Source organism: Eulemur rufifrons, chromosome 15 (genome assembly GCF_041146395.1).
Source record: "Eulemur rufifrons isolate Redbay chromosome 15, OSU_ERuf_1, whole genome shotgun sequence".
Classification (NCBI taxonomy): Eukaryota; Metazoa; Chordata; class Mammalia; order Primates; family Lemuridae; genus Eulemur; species Eulemur rufifrons.
Window position 1 is genome coordinate 76,083,356 of NC_090997.1, and position 20,082 is coordinate 76,103,437.

The 20,082-nt window shown below is 37.9% G+C and overlaps 1 non-coding gene across 1 annotated transcript; it reads left to right on the plus strand.

The window, feature by feature from the left end:
* Positions 1–17,317: 17,317 nt before the first annotated feature.
* On the plus strand, positions 17,318–17,381 carry LOC138396161 (U7 small nuclear RNA). The gene has a single exon (XR_011235633.1). It is a non-coding gene; the product is annotated as a U7 small nuclear RNA (small nuclear RNA).
* Positions 17,382–20,082: the final 2,701 nt, after the last annotated feature.

The window sequence follows — 20,082 nt, forward strand, 5'->3', positions numbered from 1 at the left end:
TCTAGGCTCGAGGCCCATCAGTGTTTCTGGCCTGTGAGATGGGCCAGGACTAATGCAGGAGGTCAGTCAGCATGTTTGGGGATTCTTGGACACATGAGAAGGTGACTCCAGGAAAAGACAAGAGTCTGCTAATTTTGGGAGTGAGAACTTGGAGTCATCATAATTTATGGTATCAAGTTATACACCTTCAAGCTGAGGAAATCCAATCATTTTGGTTTCATGATGATTGAAAGAATAAAGGGGGTCTATGAGCCCCAAACTGAGAAGATGCTCAGTGAATAAGGTACCTTCCTCTCTTCCTTTGCTTTGCTCTAACACAGCTGAACTAGGCTGTAGATGTTAGGCAGCATGCTAAAGCAGCAATACACCAATGGCCTGGGACTTTGTGATCAGGGATAGGAAGTTCCTTAGGAGCAGTCATGTTGTCCATGACACCAGAGAAACAGAGCTGTGAACAACCACCAAAATATCAAACATCTATTGACTGTGCCTTGCTTTACTTTTACTGTTTTTGGGAGAATTCTGAAAATATCCCCAAAACAATAATCATTTGAGTATGTCTGGTTTCTACCTAGTTTTATTTTTCTTAAATGAAGTAAACTTCTCATACAAAACAACAAAACTCCAATATTGGATTCTACCTGGTATGCTTGCTGGTTTAGTGGCTTAGACTCTTGTCCGAGCCCTGCACTTAGAGATAGCCGTCAAGCTGTGAAGCTGCCTGTTACCTTACCTCCCTTTTGTTAATAGCTTCATGTTGGCAACTCTCCAGTGCTGCTGCCAGTTGGATGTCTCTGTTTCCTGAACTTGTCATCTAGGACCTGCCAGCCTTCAGATGCATCATCTTCTCTGGTTATTGGAGACTTTGGAGAAACAATTTTCCTTCTGTTTTTGAGGGCTGTAACTGTGGACAGGAGGTGAGAGATTGACAAAGTGATACCTTTGGTTTCTGTAGATGAAGGAGGTTTCTTACTAATTTTATTGAAACAAAAAAGGATTTGTCAGAAATGCTCTATTAAAATCACCTTTATTTTTGAAGAGTCAAATGAGGAGTTAAGATATAGCTACTTTCTAATTGATCCTTTGGGGAGGTTTTGGGGCAGATAGAGGGTCCCTCAATAGAAGAATGATGTGAATCAAAATAAGATCAAACACACAGATGATACATTAAGTAGTAGCCCTGGGCTACCTTTCCTTTTCTGAGTTCTCTGAATAGAAGCTAACTGCAGGAAAAAGAGAGAAGTGTCTGGAGACAGTGATGGAGAGGTGCTTTCCATCAGAGAACTAAGGAACTTTCACTTATTTGGATTTCTCTCTGGGACTCCTCGTATCAGGATTAAGAGACAAGTTGGTTCCCATAGTAGCTTCCAGTTTACTGCAAGTGGGCAGAGTTCAGAGAACTTTGAAAGTACTCCAGCCTGTCTTTACTTCATGGACACCCTCTTCTCTTGTTTTTCGTCTTTTTGCCCTCTCCCATATTCCTGATACTCTTACATATTTTCTTTCTCCGAATTTGAATAAAAAGTGACTTTCAGATCTCACATTCATCCTAAGGGATAAGATGTTTGCAAAACCAGATGGACTCATGAGATCAGAAACCTAAAATAAAGGAATAAAGAAAGCTCCATAAACATAATTCCAGGAATCAGCCAACTGGTGGGAGAGTTTTGAATGGTTTTCTCTCCTCCCCTCCCTTTCCCCCTTCCTCCTTTTTTTTTTATAAAAAAAGTCACAAAGCTACACTGCTTATTTTCCAGGAAACGACATTCTAGTTAGTGACACCATCTCACATAAACCAAATTTGAACAATAATGACAATGTAATAGCACCATTTATTCAACATTTACTTATAGGCATCTTATCTGTGTTATCTCATTTAATCATTAAAACAAAACAAAGCAACTACTATGATGTTAGTATTATTCATGATATTTTTAAAGATGGGGAAACTGAGGTATAGAGAGATTAAGAGCTTGCCTAACCCCGTACACCTACTAAGTGACTGGTCTGATTCCCAACCACTATGCTAGTTCAGGACTATACTGTGCCAGGAAGACCACCTGATTTGGATTGTAGGAAATGAAAGGCCAGGGAGGGAGGCTTTGCGGAGTTGATGGGACTTTAGCTGGTCATGAAGAATGCATGGAAGAAGCAGGCAAATGAGTGTCATATATGGCCTTATTATGTCCTCAACTCTGATCCATTCGTTCTTTTGGAAGCCATCGTCCTTCTCCTTACCATACATGAACCTTTGGAGTGTGGTAGATTTCCACTTGGAGTGGAAACTGGTTAACATTAATCACTGCATGCAGCCCTGTTTCCTCTGGAGGGCTTCTCTTGGATGTTGATAAGTCTTTCTAATTAGCTGTAAAAATCATGAAAAGTCAATGTCATGTTTTAATCACAAGCCACTTGGGCCACTGGCATTCGTGTCGTAGCTTAAATTCTTTTTATTCTTTTTTCATTTACCAAATTGCTTAGAGTTTATGACCTTTTTAGTAGATCTCTTATAAGTCCATAGAGCTCAGGATTACAAAATTCTGTGAATTGTAGTAACTCAATCACAGAAAAGTTAAGCCAAAAAAAAAAAAAAAAAGGCATTGACACATTTTCAGTGGTTTATTTTCTCATATGTTGGTAGAATATTAAAGATCTTTGAGATCTTTTCAGATAATTCCATGCAGGCATGGTTCTAAGAATAAAAGCTGGCATGCTGATCAGTGAGGGAGAAAATGGTTTTGCTTTTCTTCTCAGAAGCAAAAGTGAACTCTTCTAAGAGTTGGGGAGAAGAATATGGGATTAGAAGCCATACTATAATTGGTTTTTAGTGTTGAGTTATAGCATCAGAACAGGTTCAGAAAATCAAGTCTCAACTAAAATCTCCTCCATGTCATGGTATATTAATGGTTCTCAAACTTTAGCATGTATCAGAATCATCTGGAAAGTTTTTTTTATAACACAGATTGCTAGGCCCCAACCCAGAGTAGGTCTTGGATGGAGCCTGAGATTTGCATTTCTAAGTTCTCAGATGATACTAGTGCTGGTGCCACCAAATTTTGAGAATCTGACTTCCAATCCCAACCCAGTGCTAACCAGCTGTGTGACCAGAGCACCTCCTGGTGTCTTTGTCTCCTTAGTTACCTGCATCTAACTCAGTGCCGATGTAAGAACCACTTTGAGCACCACTGTGATATATCTAACAGCATCTACTGGGGGCCCAGCTTATAAAAATATTTACCTCATTGTTCCTTTCAGTTGGAGTGGAATCTGCTTTGCTTGAAACCTCAGTGGGGATTTTCTGTTTCTGGGGAGCTCTGAAGATGAACTAATCCTATTCTTCAGCATAAGGTCATGCAACACGTGTCTCTGCATCTGATCCTCATAAGAATGTGGAAGCTCCAACATTGAGCATAGCACGGTGTGGGCCTGATAATTTTTTCAGCACTTATATTTTGCAAAGAAATCACTGTTATTTCTGAAAGTCACATGCTTGTGTTCTTGTCTTCATGTACTCCATAGCACCTAACAGAATGTCTTAAGTATGGTAGGTGTTCACTACATTTTTATTGAGTTGAAACATTGGATTTTAAATTTAAACTTGGTGCCAAGATCTCATCTGGAAAATAGTATCCTCTGAGTAGATAAAAATAATCAAAAACAATTACACTTTATATGTGTGTCTTAGTTCAGTTCAGGCTGCTATAACAGAATACCAAAGACTGGGTGGCTTAAACAGCAAAAATTTATTTCTCACAGTTCTGGAGGCTGGAAAGTCCAAGATCCGGGGGCTGACAGATCTGGTGTCTGGTGAAGACCTCTTCCTGGTTTGCACATTATTGTGTCCTCACATGGCAGAGAGCAAAGATCATCTTCCTCATGTCTCTTCTTGTAAGGGTACTAATTCTATTCATGAAATCTCCACTATCATAACCTAATTACCTCCCACAGACTCCCATCTCCAAATACCATTGCATTTGGAGTTCATTGTGTGAATTTGGGGAATAGACACAAACATTTAGTCCATAGCAATGTGACTTAGGATTTCAACAGAGTTGGAGAACAAATTATCCATCTTTTTCATAAAATCTTCATAAAAGTTGAATATAATGATAGAATCTATGGGGCTTAGATTGTGGAGGATCCTACATGAGGAGTTCTAGTGTTCCCCTGACCAGGATTTCTAGGAGCAGGTTTCTAGCCCTGTGCCCCTGTGGAAGGCATTGCCCCTGTAGTCATCGATGGCTGGGTCTCAAATGCCATTGAATGTGGCTTTGTATCATGGCAGACATGCCCTGGGCCCCAGACATGCACCACCTCGGGGCGAGCTTTGCCCACTCTGAACCCAGGAGTACTACAAGAGGCTACTGAACACTACTGTCTTGGAAAATACAGTCTGAATCGTTGAACTCAGCACACCAAATACATATTGATCATTCCATTTTTGAATTTTTCAATGTCAGGGCAAATTACTTAATTTTTTCCAGCTAATAAACGAAGTCCTCTAGTGAGAAATGATGTGTAACCCACTCTTGTTATTTATTCTTAAATGGGTACGTGAATCACAAAGTCACAGCATAAAACCACTTTCGAAATAGTTGCCGAGTAATCAAACAATTCATGTGACATGAAATATAAAATTGTTTGTATTTTATTCTTTTATTCTTCTATTATAGTCAGTGGCCATCAAAAGTTTGATTAGATAGAAAGTCAAGATACTTTTGTAAGTTTTATGAGTATGTTATTTTTTAGTGTCTTAGGGAGAACTTTGGGAGATCTTTTTTGGATATTACTATTAGGAATGTCAGTGTTTCTTCTGAACACATGGTTTCTTTTAATTTTGAACAGTATGAAACGTGTGGCTAATCAAGTTTCCCTTTTCACAGTAGCTGTTAGGTAGCTTTGGCCCTATTTGTGACTCATTTATCAAAAGTATATTTAACTTTATGGAATATGGTTTTGAGCTTTTGCCTTTGTGTATTTGTGTGTGTGTGTATTCCTACTCCTTTCTCACCTACTTTATAAAAAAGACTTTATAATTGCAAAATAATTCATGTTTATCTTATAATATTTGGACAATATAGAAAAGCTGAAACAAAATAAAGAACCAACACCAAACAAACCCAGAATATTTTTATAGTCTTTTTCTATGCCTACATGCATCTATTTAAATAAATAGGCATAGTAGTATGTAACTCTGTTGTAACTATGTTTTTTAAAAAAACAGCATGTCTCCCTTATCACCTACTCTTAATTTATGCCGTCCTTCTGTGTTTCATATGTCTTTGTAAGCTACAAAGACATGCAAAGTATTTTTGTAAAAATCCTTTTAGAACAAGGGAGATTATATGTAAACTGTCCTTCTGAGAAATAAGGCACAACTTACTTGGTTGTAAAATCATCTCTTTTGAAAAGATGTTTGATAAACTGCCAATGGCTCCAAATAGATTCCTGAATATCCTGATTACACAGGAAATGAAACCAGCCAATCCCCTTTGCTCGCCTCATGTCTGTGCCTGAGCTCTCAGCCTGGAAGCTCCTTCCTTTGCATTTTTACCAAGCCAGGCATCGCTGAGCACCAGACTAAGACATCTCTTCCTCAAGGCCGCCTTCTCCAGCTCCTGCGTGTGCTGCGTGGCTTCGTAGCACTTCGTCCTTCTCACACCATGGTTGCTGAGCACTGCGGGCTCCTCCGGGCTGCAGCCGTCTTAAGCGCAGGGCACAGTTTTTGTTTCTTATGACGGGGGCACGGTATTTGTTGAATGAATAATTTATCTCTAGACTTTTCTCATCAAAGAAGACTTCTTGAGGTTGGGGTAGGGAGATCTAAGCTAAAATATTTTGAATACTACCTGTAGCTAAGAAACATTACCAGGAGGGCCAGGAGAGAAAAGACACTAGGGCCTAAGAGTTATCTCTTATTACTTTTTTGCTACTTAGGCCGTGGGGCAATGTCTGTTTTTCTAACATTCTTAGCGTAAAATATCTTTTATTGGCTTTTTATTTCTTAAGAATTATGTTTTTATTTGCTCTTTCCCTCCATCATGAAGAGGCATCCAAAATGACAATGTCTCAATTTCTTATTTCAATGAAATTAGATAAATAGGAACTTAAGTAGTCACAATCCTCAATGAACTAGATCCTGCCTGCACTAGACTTTAGGGGAAAAAAGGAAATAAAAAGGGCAAATAATTAAAGAATTATTTTCAAGACTGGCTGCCAGAAAAAATCCAAAGCTTAGTACTCAGTCTATTTCTTCACTTACTGAAGATATAAAAATAGTAGATTTTCATGATTGTGTTCCATTAGCAAAAAATCATTAATTAAAAAGAAACGATTGATAAGAGAAATAATACATTTTAGAAAGGTTCTCATAAAGACTCAAAAAATGATTTTAACATAAGCAGAACATCCTTTTTAGGGGGTCGTTTCTGCTATTATGTCCTAAATGCCAATTTAAATGCTGTGTATAAAGAAAACACATAATCAACGAATTAGTCATGAGCACACATGCAGGACACCTTGAAACAACTGCTTTTTACTCTCTTTTTAAAGGAAACTTTCAATGTAAAGAAGTCAGAAAGGAAATGACTATGTTACAATAGATCCTAAGTAAGGCTTTCTTTTAACTGCCAGTTCCCATCTGTCTGCAGGGCTTTCTGAGAGATAGCAATGTTTTAGGTTAGAGTTGTTACCCCTCACTGCTGCAACAGGCAAGTCCTCACGTCTCAGTAACTTAACGTAATAAAGTTTATGTTTTGCTTGTGTGGGCCCAGTTTGGGTTGGGGAGTCCTATTCCATCTGATAACCATCCCATCTGGACCACAGAGCCCCCAAGGTCACTGCCATAAAGGAGGTGGAAGATGGAGAAGGCACATGGTCTTTAACTGCCTTGGCCCAGAAGTGACACATGTCACTGTGGTTCGGAGTCTGTTTGGCCAGATCTAGTCACAGGGCCCCAGAGAACTGCAGGGGAGGACGAGAAACATATTTTATGAGCACATAAATGGTTGGTGAATATTAACTGCTTCTGCCACAGTATTCTTGACAGTTAGAATTTCACCCATCCCCTTTTTCTGACTGCTAGTGTGCTACTAAGGTTAGCAGGGTGAAGTGTGGGAGGTAGGGAGAAACTGCGAACATGAGGATACATGTAGTGGATGTCTACTATCTACTTTGATAGCAGAACTAACATTTCCTTATGAGAACCATCTGTCTCCCAATTTCAGCTCACATAGTTCTGGCTTGGCCTTTCTGTTTCTCTCAGGGCTGGGCTTATGCCCCACACCTGACCAATCAGAGACAGCTGTGGGACAGAAGCGCCCTTTCCTCAGCTTTAAGGGCTGTGCATGCCTATAGTGCCAATACCTGTGCCAATATAAAGCCAAACCAAGAGACCATCAAGCCAAGAGAAAAGAGACAGAATTTGGGTGGCATTGATAGATAGAACCTCTGGATCAATTGGTGCTGGTTCCTACCTTGATTTCCACAATTATGTCAGCCAGGTGTTTACTTAATTTGGGCTACCTTGAGTTGCGTTTCTGTAACTTGCAGCTGAAAGAGAAGAGGTAGCAGTTATCACTACCTGAAACTTCCAAACATCATCATTACACCCCTTTGTCTCTGAATGCAAATAGCTAGCAGTTGCCTAAGAAAGTACTAGTTATTATAGCCTACACGTTTACACTGAAGAATTGTTGCTTTTATGATATAGATACCACATAAATGAGTGTCTAATTGTCCCGTATGTGTCCAGCGGTGGGGAACCTGTGGCCTTAAGTCTATACGTGGCCTTCTAGATCCTTAAGTGCAGCCTTTTGACTGAATCCAAATTTTACAGAACAAATCATTTTAGTAAAGGATTAGATTCTAATCTCATCTATGTCATTCACAAGAAAAGGCTGAAGGAAGATAGGCAATAACTTTCTGGTGACCGAAACTATTGTAACCTCAGTCTCTAAATCACATGACATTTGTTTACTTTCTTTCCAAAGGGATGATTAATTATTTGTCTTTATTTAGTGTTCTAAATCAGAAGCCAAAAGAAGTGGGAGCAGCTGGGGCCAATTTTTAAATTTAAAACTAACAGACTCTAGTTTTAAATTTTTTAATTTAAAACTAACTCTGAGGAACTGAAGAGTGAGTTTTCCTTACCATTGTCATCACCACGGCATCCAACCTGCTCTCTTCCAGATGTGCAAAAACTGGGCTTTGAAGAGTGTGACAAAGGAATCAGACAAGACACGTGGACATCCAAATGAGATAAAAGGCTCCAGAGGATCTTCCTTTCTTATGCAGTTTCTCTTGTCTGATTCTGTCAACATTTACCAGAAACCTCTATCAGGAACACAGAATTCTTCCTCTTTTACAAGCAAGGCAGCAATTGTAGAGAAAGTTTTATTGTCCAAGATAATTAAATGAATTGAATAAGAATCCACATAAAAAGTCCCCCAAATCCCTTCCCACTGAATATTCTCAGGTGATAAGTTGAATCAAGCCAAACTCCTCTCGCTGGATAGAAAGTGTTGCTGGCTCTAGCGGGATGGGTGCTCTGGAGGAATCGAGATTCCTCTTCTACGAGGAGTGTTTTCTACATTTCCTTTCTTCCATGTTGGAGCATTTTTCCCTTCAACACATACAGGGTAAACATTATTTTCTTCCCTATGTTAGAGTGAAGATTTAACAACTCCCTTGGCAACAGATGACCGTAACTGATACACAACAGATTTGACTCCAAAAGGCTGAAGTTAGGCTTTAAGTAGGACTATTCAGGAATAGAAAGAGATTATCATTTGATTATTAGCTTATTCTTCTTCATTAAAACTTTCCTTCTGATATGGTTAGCATGATCATCTCACGTCTAAAAAATCCTGAAGGTACATAAACCAGGTTTGGGCAGAAGCTAGCTGTCTCAGTGGAATGTTAGCATAATCCTAATGATTGAGCAAGCATCTGTTGTCAACAATGAGTCTTTGTTGAGGATACTCTATGAGCCACATTAAGTGAATGGGAACAGCAGATCAGGTCCCCACCTTGTTCACAGTCTAGTTGGTGAGATAATACTAGCATAGAGTAAGCAATTGCTAGTAGTTAAAGGCAGCATACCATCAATACTAAGTCATGTGGTATAGACTAAAACTCTCAGAGAAGAGGCTGCAGTCATGATAAATGACTGAGATTCACGAGTTGTTCTGGGATTTCAAGAAAGGCTTAATCATACACTGTGCACTTCACCCTCTACATATGTCTAAAAAATACACACCGTTATTTACAAGATAGGCTGGGTTTGGGAATAGAGGTAGCTCTGTGAGATTGCATCATCCCCACTAGGAAACAGGGTTTGTAGTCTACTTATTGTGGCTTTGTTGCATAAACTTTATGCTCATTATAGAGAATAATTACCCATAATCTATCCTACCCTTTCTTATTCTTATAAAAGAAATCTCTGAAAGGTAAGAGGGTTACTTTCCTGAGGGAAATACAGGACTCAGTGATGGAGGGGGCACTGTGGGATCGGGAGAATTGCCTGTGAAATCAAGCTTAGGCCAAAAGATAGTCCAGCAGCCATATGTAAATTGTTCCCTCTCATAGAAACAATAGTGTGCACTGGATAATTCAATACAAAACGTTAGTCATTTATCATCCTTAATTATCAGTCATCTCTAACTGCATCTGGTTTGCATTTTTTATTAGAAAGGGTTTTTATTTTTTGAGTTGGACCCAGGCATTTATTTCCCCCATTCCTGATTTCATTTTGTTATTCTTTTAAAAATTCCATCACTAATTCCCATGATGTGAAGAGGTTTCTATTTCATAAGACACAATAAATCAAGCAGCGCCTCTGTCGTAATGTCGTCCTTACTGTGCATTTGTCATAGGCCCTGGATTGCTGAGTTTACTCAAGGTTAGAGAGTCAAGCTGCTTTGAGGACAAACTCAGCCAGTGCCGTGGGTATGCACGTAGCCCCATCAGAGGAACCGAAGGTATAAAACTTCAGTCAACTTGAGGGAGTACAGCTGCTTCAGAAAAGCCAAGTGGCAAAAACGGATCCTGGAACATTTTGGAGTTTGAGGGCTGTTGTCCTGGTACTCTGGACAATGTACGATGTCCATGTCACCCTTTTGTATATAGAGTTGTTGGGTAATGTTCTCCTCTCATACAATAATAGTAATGGCTGATATTTATTAAGATTTTTCTACATGTTCTGCATTGTGCAATGTGCTTTTTTATACATTGTCACATTCAATTCTCATGTTGACCCTTTCAGGGAGGGAAATATTATTTATATCTTTTAGATGAGCCAACTGTGGCTTTAGAAAGACATAGTTGCTTGTTAATTTCTCAGCTGGGGAGTCCCTGGACCATGAAGGTAGAATAAATCATAACCCTAAACCTGCAGGAGGTAGGCCTATGTTACAATGTCTCCAGAGAGAATCATTTTAACCATGAAAATCCTAGGACAAGATAGGTAAGCTCCCTGTTATGGGGTTTCTTTTTTAACTGAAGTTGTAATTTTATATGTTTAATTTTTAAGTGATGACTGTGTTTAACAATTGGCTCATGAAACTTCTGAAAATTTAACAGTATGCTCTTGTGAGCTAATATGAACTGGCTCCAGCACATGACTGCGTATATTTAATGAGGCTGACATGCCACAGCTTCCAAGGCATGATGTGGAGGAGGGAATCCAAAGGATTAGGCAAATGGGAAAGTTGAAGTGGATGTATCATCCTCATTCCCAACTGCATCCCTCTAGAAAGCCCAGAAGATACCTCCTTCATTAACACTTTGCACAGTACATTACAGACGGGAACACTGGCATCTTTGCAAAGCTCTGGGATTGCTCTCATTTGTAGAAAAGACAGGACTGTGGAGAATATGCCATTGAGATGGGCATCCTGATTTCAATGGGAATGATGGATTCTTGGAGTGGCAGAGCCAAGGAGTAGCACTGATTTGCCAAAGATAAGGTGGGCACATTTACTATAAAGGGCAGGCGAGACATCCCGGTGATCAGAATACAGGAGGCTGCAGAGATCTTTGTGGTAGCTAATGGATTATGGTGTCCCCAGGAATGAAACAGATGAACAGCCTGCTAAAGTATTGCTTGATCTATATAATAGAAAAACTCTAGTTCTGGTGGCCAAAAACTTGACCTGAGTTGCCATAATGGAGGTCCAGGGCCACTCCACCCACCAAGTAGCCTGACCTAAGGCAGGTCACAGATTCAGAGCCCTTTGAATGAAGGAGAGTCCAGGTCTCCTTGAGGAAGGACCCTGCATCGTTGCTGCAAGTCAATACCATAAATCTTCCTCCAAGCATTTTCTCAAAGGGATCTGCAGCTATTTGATACAGTAACTGTATATTGCTGAAAAAGAAATGCCCAGATCTTTCAGGAATTACTAAATACTTGCTCTTAATTATGTTAATTCCTGTGATCTAAATTACCTGTGGTAACCCACCAGCCATTGCACTAGGTTTAATCCCTTCAGTTAGATTGTCTGGTGTTTACTTCCACAGTACTCTATACCTCTCTTTTCCTTATTTACAGCAAACTTTCATTGGTGGTTAAATGTTTTTATTATTATTTTATTTTAAAAATAAATTTTATTGTGTATATTTAAGGTATAAGACATGATGTTATGGGATACATATAGATAGTAAAAAGGTTATGATAGCAAAGCAAATTAATACATTCATTATCTCCCACAGTTTTGCTTTTTTTTTTTTTTTTTTGGTTATTGTGGCAAGGGCAGCTAAAATCTACTCATTTAGCATGAATTCCAGATACAGAACAATTTTATTACCTATAGTACTCGTATTGTACATCAGATCACTAGACTTGTTCATCCTACACATCTGCTACTTGGTTTCCTCTGACCTACATTTCTCCACTCCCAATCCCTGGTAACCACTGTTTTGTTTTCTATCTCTGTATATTTGATTTTTTTTTGAGATTCCTCATATGAGTGAGATCATGCAATATTTTACTTTCTGAATCTGACTCATTCACTTAACATAATGTCCTCCAGGCTCATCCATGTTGTGGTAATTGGCAAGATCTTGTTCTTTTTTAGGGCTGAATAACATTTCATTCGATACATGTATTAATATCACAGTTTCTTTATACATTCATCCATTGATAGATACCTAGGTTGTTTCCATAACTTAGCTGTTGGGAATAATGCTGCAATGAACATAGGAGTGTAGATATCTTTACAAGGTAGTGATTTCATTTCCTTTGGATATATTTCCAGAAGAGAGATTGCTGTGTCATGTGGCAGTTTTATTTTCAATTTCTTTAGAAGTCACCAAACTGTTTCCTATAGTCACTGTACCAATTTCAGTTCCCACCAACAGTGTACAAAAGTTCCCTTTTCTCTACATCCCCACCAACATTTGTTATCTGTTGACTTTTTGATAATAGCCATCCTAATGGGTGGAAGGTGGTCTCTTATAGAGATTTTGATTTGCATTTCACTGATGATTAATGATGTTGAGTGCCTTTTAATACACCTGTTGGCCATTTTTATGTCTTCTTTGGAGAAATGCCTATTCAGGTTCTTTGCCTATTTTTCTTTTCTTTTTTTTTTTTTTTTTTTTGTAGAGATGAGGTCTTGTTGTGTTGCTCAGGCTCGTCTCAAACTCCTGAGCTCAAGTGATCATCTCACCTTGGCCTCCCAAAGTGCTGGGATTACAGGTGTGAACCACCATGCCCAGCCTATGCCCATTTTCAAATCAAGTTATTTGTTTTTCCACTATTGAGTTGTATGAATTCTTTTTAAATTTTGGATAGTAACCCCTTATCAGATATATGGTTTGCAAATATTTTTTCCCAATCCATCAGCTGCTGTTTTCATTTTGTTGATTGTTTCCTTCAGTGCACAGAAGCTTTCTATTTTGATGTAGTCCCATTTTATTTACCTTTGCTTCTGTGGTCTGAACTTTTGGTGTGATAGCCAAAAAATCATTGCCAAAGCCAATGTCCAGGAGCTTTCCCCCTATGTTTTCTTCTAGGAGTTTTATAATGTCTGGTCTTATATTTAGGTCTTTTATTCATTTTGAGTTGAGATTTGTGTATGGTGTAATATAGGGGTAAATATTTCTTTCAGCCTTGAAAAAGGAGAAAATCTTACCATTTTTGGCAACAGGGATGAACCTTGAAGACATTATGCTATGTGAAATAAGCCATCAACAGAAAGGCAAATATTGCATGATCTCACTTACATATGGAATCTAAAAAAGTTGAACTCAAGAAACAGAAAGTAAATGGGTGGCTACTGGAAGTTGAGGGGTAGGAGAAATGGGAGATGCTGGTCAACCAATACAAACTTTCAGTTATAAATTCTGGAGACCTAACATACAGCACAGTGACTATAGTTAATAATAATATATACTTGAAATTTGCTGAGTAGATCTTAAGTGTTCTCACCAACCCATCCCCCCCACCAAGTGGTAACTACTCAAGGTGATGGGTATGTTAGTTGGCTTGATTGTGGTAATCATTTCACAGTGTACACATATCAAAACATCACTTTGAATATATATAATTTTTATTTGTCAATTATACCTCATAAAGCTAAAAAAATTATTCCCTTAAAAAAAGTCTGTCTTTTTAACTAGTCTGCACATTTTGCTAGGGCAGGGATCTGATACGGTTCCTGATATACAGTTTTAATTAACAAGTGTCGGGTGCTGCTATAGACCATTAGTTATCTATATAACAAACCTGTTCATATTTCATAGGTGGCCTAGGCCCTTTTCCTATTTTCCTTTGATCTCTTGCTGTTTTCAGATTCTTTCATCTTCTAAACATAGCAAACATTAGAAAAATGTTCTATGTTAGAAAAATGTTTGCTATGTAAGGTGGCATGACATATTTAATATGAGAAAAGCTGTTCTCTCAGACCCTGAATGTGCCTCAATGTCTTCCATGTACTCATGAAGACCTGTAGTGTCAGTAAGCTACACTAGAGTAATCCTTAACAGGATGAAATTCTGTAATCAATTGACATTGTGGCTGAGTTCAAGGTGATGCCTGCCTATTGTCCCTTTTCTAGACTCAGAGGTTAAAACAAGTGGATGATTTAGAGCAGTGAGAATACTCTGTATGGTACTATCATGATGGATACATGTCATTATACGTTTGTACAAATCCATAGAATGTACATCAAGAATAAAGCCCAAATTACATCAAGAGTAAACCCTAAAGTAATATGGACTTTGGGTGATAATGATGTGTCAATGTAGTTTCATCAATTGTAACAAATGCACCACTCTGAGGATATTAATGATGGGGGAGATTATGCGCATGGGGGGCAGGAAGTATATGGGAACTCTCTATACCTTCCTCTCAGTTTTGCTGTGAACCTAAAACTATTCTAGAAAAGTCTTCTTTAAAATAACAGCAACAAAAACAACACAAAACAAAACAAGACAACAAATGGATGAGAAGTGGTATTAGAGGTCTATGGTTTTAATATTGGAGGAAAATGTTCTTAGACAATTCACATTAAAAGAATCATTTTCTAGTCTCTGATTCTTATGCTGATTTATTTTAAAGTAATAGATTAAAATTAATAAGTACTCAATTAATATATCATCCAAATAAGAATGCAAACGAAATTTTGCTCAATTTTATACATTGAATCATGAATTAATTCCTTAAACTTTCATTATTCCCTAACCATATTTGTTTCACTTAGTTCTGAGCAAATTCTACTTAAGCCACCACAAGTGTAAGAGAGGATTGCTCAGTTACAGGTGTTACAAATCCTTACAATTGCCCCAGCTGGAAACCTAGATAGCATCCTTGATTGCCCTTTTTCCATTCCTTTACCTATCCTCATCACATCATTCTTCAAGTTCTGTCAATCCTACCTTCTACTCCTCTCAAATCCATCCCTTTTTTTACGTTTGAATTTCTACTACTGTGGTTGACAGTCTAATTATTTCTCAAGCAGGTTACTGGCTCTAAACTTCATCTGGTCTCCCTGTCCTCAGTCCATTTTACAAATCACAGCCGTAGTAAGCTAGACCATGCATCTCCTTGCGTTAAGTACTTCAGTGATTCCATGGTGTCTACAGACTTAATTCAGTTCATGGTCTTTGGCATACTAGGTCGTTCATACTTGGTTCTTATTCACTTCTTCAGTCTTATCTCAGGTCACTTTCTTCATACTCTAAGCTTCATGATATAACCCGGCTTTAGGCCTTTGTACATATTGCTTCCCCTGAAGGGCTGACGTGGCCTTTTCTCTTTTACTTGTCCAGCTATAAACTCTTTGCTTTGACTATAGTGGAGGCACCAATCTGAGATCGGGTTCTTCTGCTCTGGCCTCCCCATAGCTCCCTGTACTTACTTTATCTTGGCATTATTCACATTGTATTCTAGCTCTCTCTTTATTTTTCTATCTGCTCCCAATTCCTCAAAGAATTATAAGCTATTTGGTGATAGGAGCTGAGCCTAATTTGTTCCTAGCTTGGTGCCTGGCACAGAGACGGGGTTTCAATTAACATTCATTGAATGAATAAATCAATGAGTAAAAAAAAAAAAGAGTAAATATCTCAAAGTTTCCTACTGCCTTTATTAGTTCACAAACTTAGTCAAGTTAATAGTTTACCAATTATAAACCATCATAAGCTCTATGCAGGAACTCACTTTTGTTCTAACCAAACACACTGTTCTTCAAAGACACAAATGACATTAAATGTTTTGTAAATGAACCCACTGGAGTGCAAGAAGGAATATTATATTGGAAAACATTAAACAACCTGAAACAAAAAGCAGATCATTTCCTAACCACAAAGTGCAAATTAAAGAAAAAAAATTCTCAACCAACATTAAAACCTACTTTAAAGTAAATACTGCCGATACTTTAAAGGGAGGGCACACCAAATCAAAGGGACCAAGACCAAGACTGCAGAATGAAGACAAATAGTGAACTAAAGAACATTAGCCAAGGAAATAAAATGTCAGGAAGCCCACGAGGACAATGAGTGACAATGAAACAAACTCAAGACTTTTAAAAAATATTTCATTTCTATAAAGTTGCTCCGTTGTTTTTGTTTTTCCTCATAAGCTGATTCCAGAGACTTTTCCTTTGTAGGAAGAGGCTACAGCTGTCATTTTATCATGGTGCCTGTTTGTTCCCATGCCACATAGGCAATGAATTATGAAGAAAAAAGCGCCTTGTAGGAGGCAGGGGCAGGCTGGTCATGCTTTTAAACTAGGTAGCAACAAATGAGGCCCAGCTAGAAAAACGACTTGAAAACTAGATTCTTCCCCATGTACATCCCCCAAAGGAAATGCTGAAGTTCCTTCCCCCTTTCTGTTTCTGCAGATCTTACCCCTTCAAAACTTGTCTCAGGTTGCCCCAGCTTCCAGCTTCCTCAGAGATTCCAGCCACTTTGACATTTTTCTCCTGACCTCCCTGAGAGCTTTGGAGTCAGAATACTTAATTATTCATATTACTGTGTTATAGTTATCTGTAATTATGTTTTTGTGTGTAAACATTGTCTCTCTAATCAGATTATCCCCTCTGCCAAGAACTCTGCCATTGACTTTTAAAAAATATTTCTGACAGAATTAGCACAATGTGCAACATATATAGTAAGTACTCAGTAAACATTACAGTTAAATTGAGTTAAATTTTATGACAGATGATTTTCCCCTTTCAAAATTATTAATAGAAACAAAAATTAGAATATGACCATCTTCATTGTCCTTGTATATAATAAGTGTTTTCTTTTCTTCTGCTCTTGTTTTCCAAAGTATAAGTAGGCATTATGCCACATCAGTGGTTTTCAACCCTGGATGCATATTTGAATTACCTGGAGAATTTAAAAAATATCGATGCTAAGGACACTACTTAGACCAATTCAACCAAAAGGCATAAGGACTTTTAAAGAAATCCCAGGTGATTCTAACACAGAGACAGGGTTGAAAAGCACTCTGCTACACCAATTGATGAGTCAGTCAATCAACAGCATTTATTGCACACCAGGGCTAATGTATTCAAGATTACCATGGTAACCACTCCTGTGGGCTCCTATTAGCTTCCTAATACATTAAGTGTGCCAAACTGTATATGAGCTGTTAGGCTTCTCAAATATCCAAATATCCCCTTCTTCGTATATAAGTACTTTTCTTCTATACATCTTTATAGTAAACAATATAAGCATCTTTTAACTAGAGAGTAAAATGGGAGAACCAAAGTCCAAGATGTTTAGGGAGTTTAGTGAGAACACGTTTAGATTGGTTTTATATACTTAAAGGAAAAAGGAGAATTGACTTACTTTGCTAGGGAAATCAAATCCCTAGTGTTATAGCTCTTTTAGAATTTGTCTAGCAGGTTTTCTGGTCCTCACCGGAAGATTCCCCCACCACCCCATCACACACACACACACACACACACACACACACACACAAAGAAAAAAAAAGAGAAATCAAATCCCAAACCATTTTCATCAGAAACCCCCATCACTTTTTATATCTAAAATAGCTAGTTATTTCTCAAGAATGAGAATTAATTTTTGATTATTTGAATAATTGCATAAATTCCTAGTTTTGCTTTTATTTACAGATGAATCCCGTATTGTCTTATTTTGTCCTTATTTTAAAGTTATTTATTGAGCTCTCACTACATATTAGACTCTCTGCTAAGCGCATTACATATAATCTTATTTAATTATCAGACTACCTATTTGAACCATGTGCTAGTATAACACTTGTTCTGTATGTGCACAAGGAAACTGAGGCTAGAGAAGATAAGAAACTTGCCCCAGGTTACACAGTTACTGAGAAACAAAGGTAGAAGTCAACTCCGGGTCTGTCCAGCTCCAGAGCTCTTGACCTTTGCCCTGTGCTTCCAGGAATAACTTCCACCACCTGGTGCTGTTGATTAAAGAACTGAATGAAATGCTTAACCCGAACTCCAAGGGTAATGGAAAAGAAATAAATTGTAGAGGTTTTCCTCTTCATTTAAGTTCAATTGTAAGTCATTTATAAATTTATGTCTACTGTAATTGTGTTTGTAACTTTCCACTAGAATGTGTTTTGCATGATCTTATAAAATTTCAAAGAAAATTCATGGGATTCTTTTCCCCCCAGTGTTAAAAGACGGGGAAGAACAGCAAGATGGCTTTAATGCAAAATTTATTTACAAGGAAATCATAGAATACATTAATACAACTGTATCATGTTTGAATTCAGTGACAGTTCAACTCCTGGTTCTTGAACACACTGTGCCGTTTCATGCCGCTGTGAATGTGTACATGTCTATGTGTCAAATTCCAGCCAATCCTCCAAGATGCTCAAGCGTCTTTCCCGCTGTTGAACTCTTTTCACTGCCCACACTGGGAGCCATACGTTTTCCTTTATGCCCCTGATCTCAGTCTGTACCTTATGACTTACTTGCTCTGTTACAGTGTTTACAGATCTCATGGCAATCCTTTCTCAGGTGTCTCTCTTACGAGGTGGGAAGCTTCTTTGGCACAGGGCTATTTCTTGATCTTTGTATCACTAGTGCCCAGTACATAGTATATGTTCAACAGACAGTTGAATTTTTGAGTGAACTGTGATTTAGACAAATTGGAATTTACCTAAGAAGCCATACTGTGAAAGTTGAGCAACCCCTTCATGATCTGATTAGATGTCTACTACATCTGAAAACCTGTCACCCCCTAAAAAATTTTTTAAGGGAGGTATAGCTAAACATATATAAATAAATACATTTAATGTTAAATATAGATAGGGCCTTTCCTGGAAGCAATTAGTTGATTTACAGTGCCCTTGATAGCAGTTTCATGTATATGGGAATGCATGAATGTGAATCTTGGTTTCAAGAGTCATTTTCTCTCTTTTGCAAGTTTGGGATTCTATGTAATATTAAAATTTAATATACCAAGACATGCTTATAACACAGTTTGCTCTAATACGCAAGACTGGTTCATCCTGACATTCATCTGTGGGGTTTTTGCAACTGAAATAACCACTTTAAGAGAGAATTAATCTATACATGTGGGATGTGGGTGTCAGTTTGTTAATATGGGAAATATTAATAGCAGCCTTTTCTTTCAAAGCTTTCTGTGAAACTGATGTGCTTTCTCAGATTGAGAGAGATTTGGAGCAATATCTCTTGGGTGCACTGAGTCAGGCCCACCTGCCTAGTGTTGTGCGAGGTCATTCGTGCAGGTCTTCAGCATGGAGGGGCTGATGTCTCATATGGCAACTTGATTGTTTGCATAGAAGCCTAAGGAGCATAGTTGCCTTCTTTTGTGTTGAAATATTAAAACTCAAACAGTTATCTGTCAATGTAAAGAATGCTGAGCATCTTGATGATACATTGATTGCTTTCCTTTAGTATTTTCTAGCCTTAAAATTGGCACATGGATATTCATTCAATTTTTTGAGGTTATTTTGTTTGTTAAAATTCCTGCTTCTTAAGTTGTTAATATTAATACATAGCCCATGTTTTTAAGTGGTCTAGAATAGAGGTTTTAAAAAACTCATCACCTCTGTCTATGAGTCCTAAGAAACATTTAAGTTACATATAATCATAAGATTTTAAAATTTAAGAAGCTGTGCAAGAAATATAAAATAGCCAGTTAAAGTAGTCATTCAGATGACTCAAATTTAAAGTAGTCTTAGCTGGGTATGGTATGTGCCCATAGTCCCATCTACTCAGCAGGCGGAGATAGGAAGATTGCTTGAGCCCAGGAGTTCAAGGCCAGCCTGGGCAAAATATTGAGACCCCTCCTTTACCATCTACAATAAATAACATAGTGTTATATTAAAACTTTATTTGGTATGATTAATCATGATTGCTTACTTAAAGTGGTTGAATTCTCTGTGTAGATTTAGTTTTAGTTTTTATTCAAGTTCCACACCTAGTTTTCTGGAGAATGCAATGAATACAATCATTTGTCTTGGTGATTTCTAGAAATATCAGGAATTTTACCAATCCAGTGGTTCTGTTTTCAGTTGGATACTGGAATTATCACAGATAAGTAAAATGATACACTTTTAATTTGTGACTCAGAAAGTGTGTGAGTTCTGCTTATCTTTGTGGAGACAAATTACAC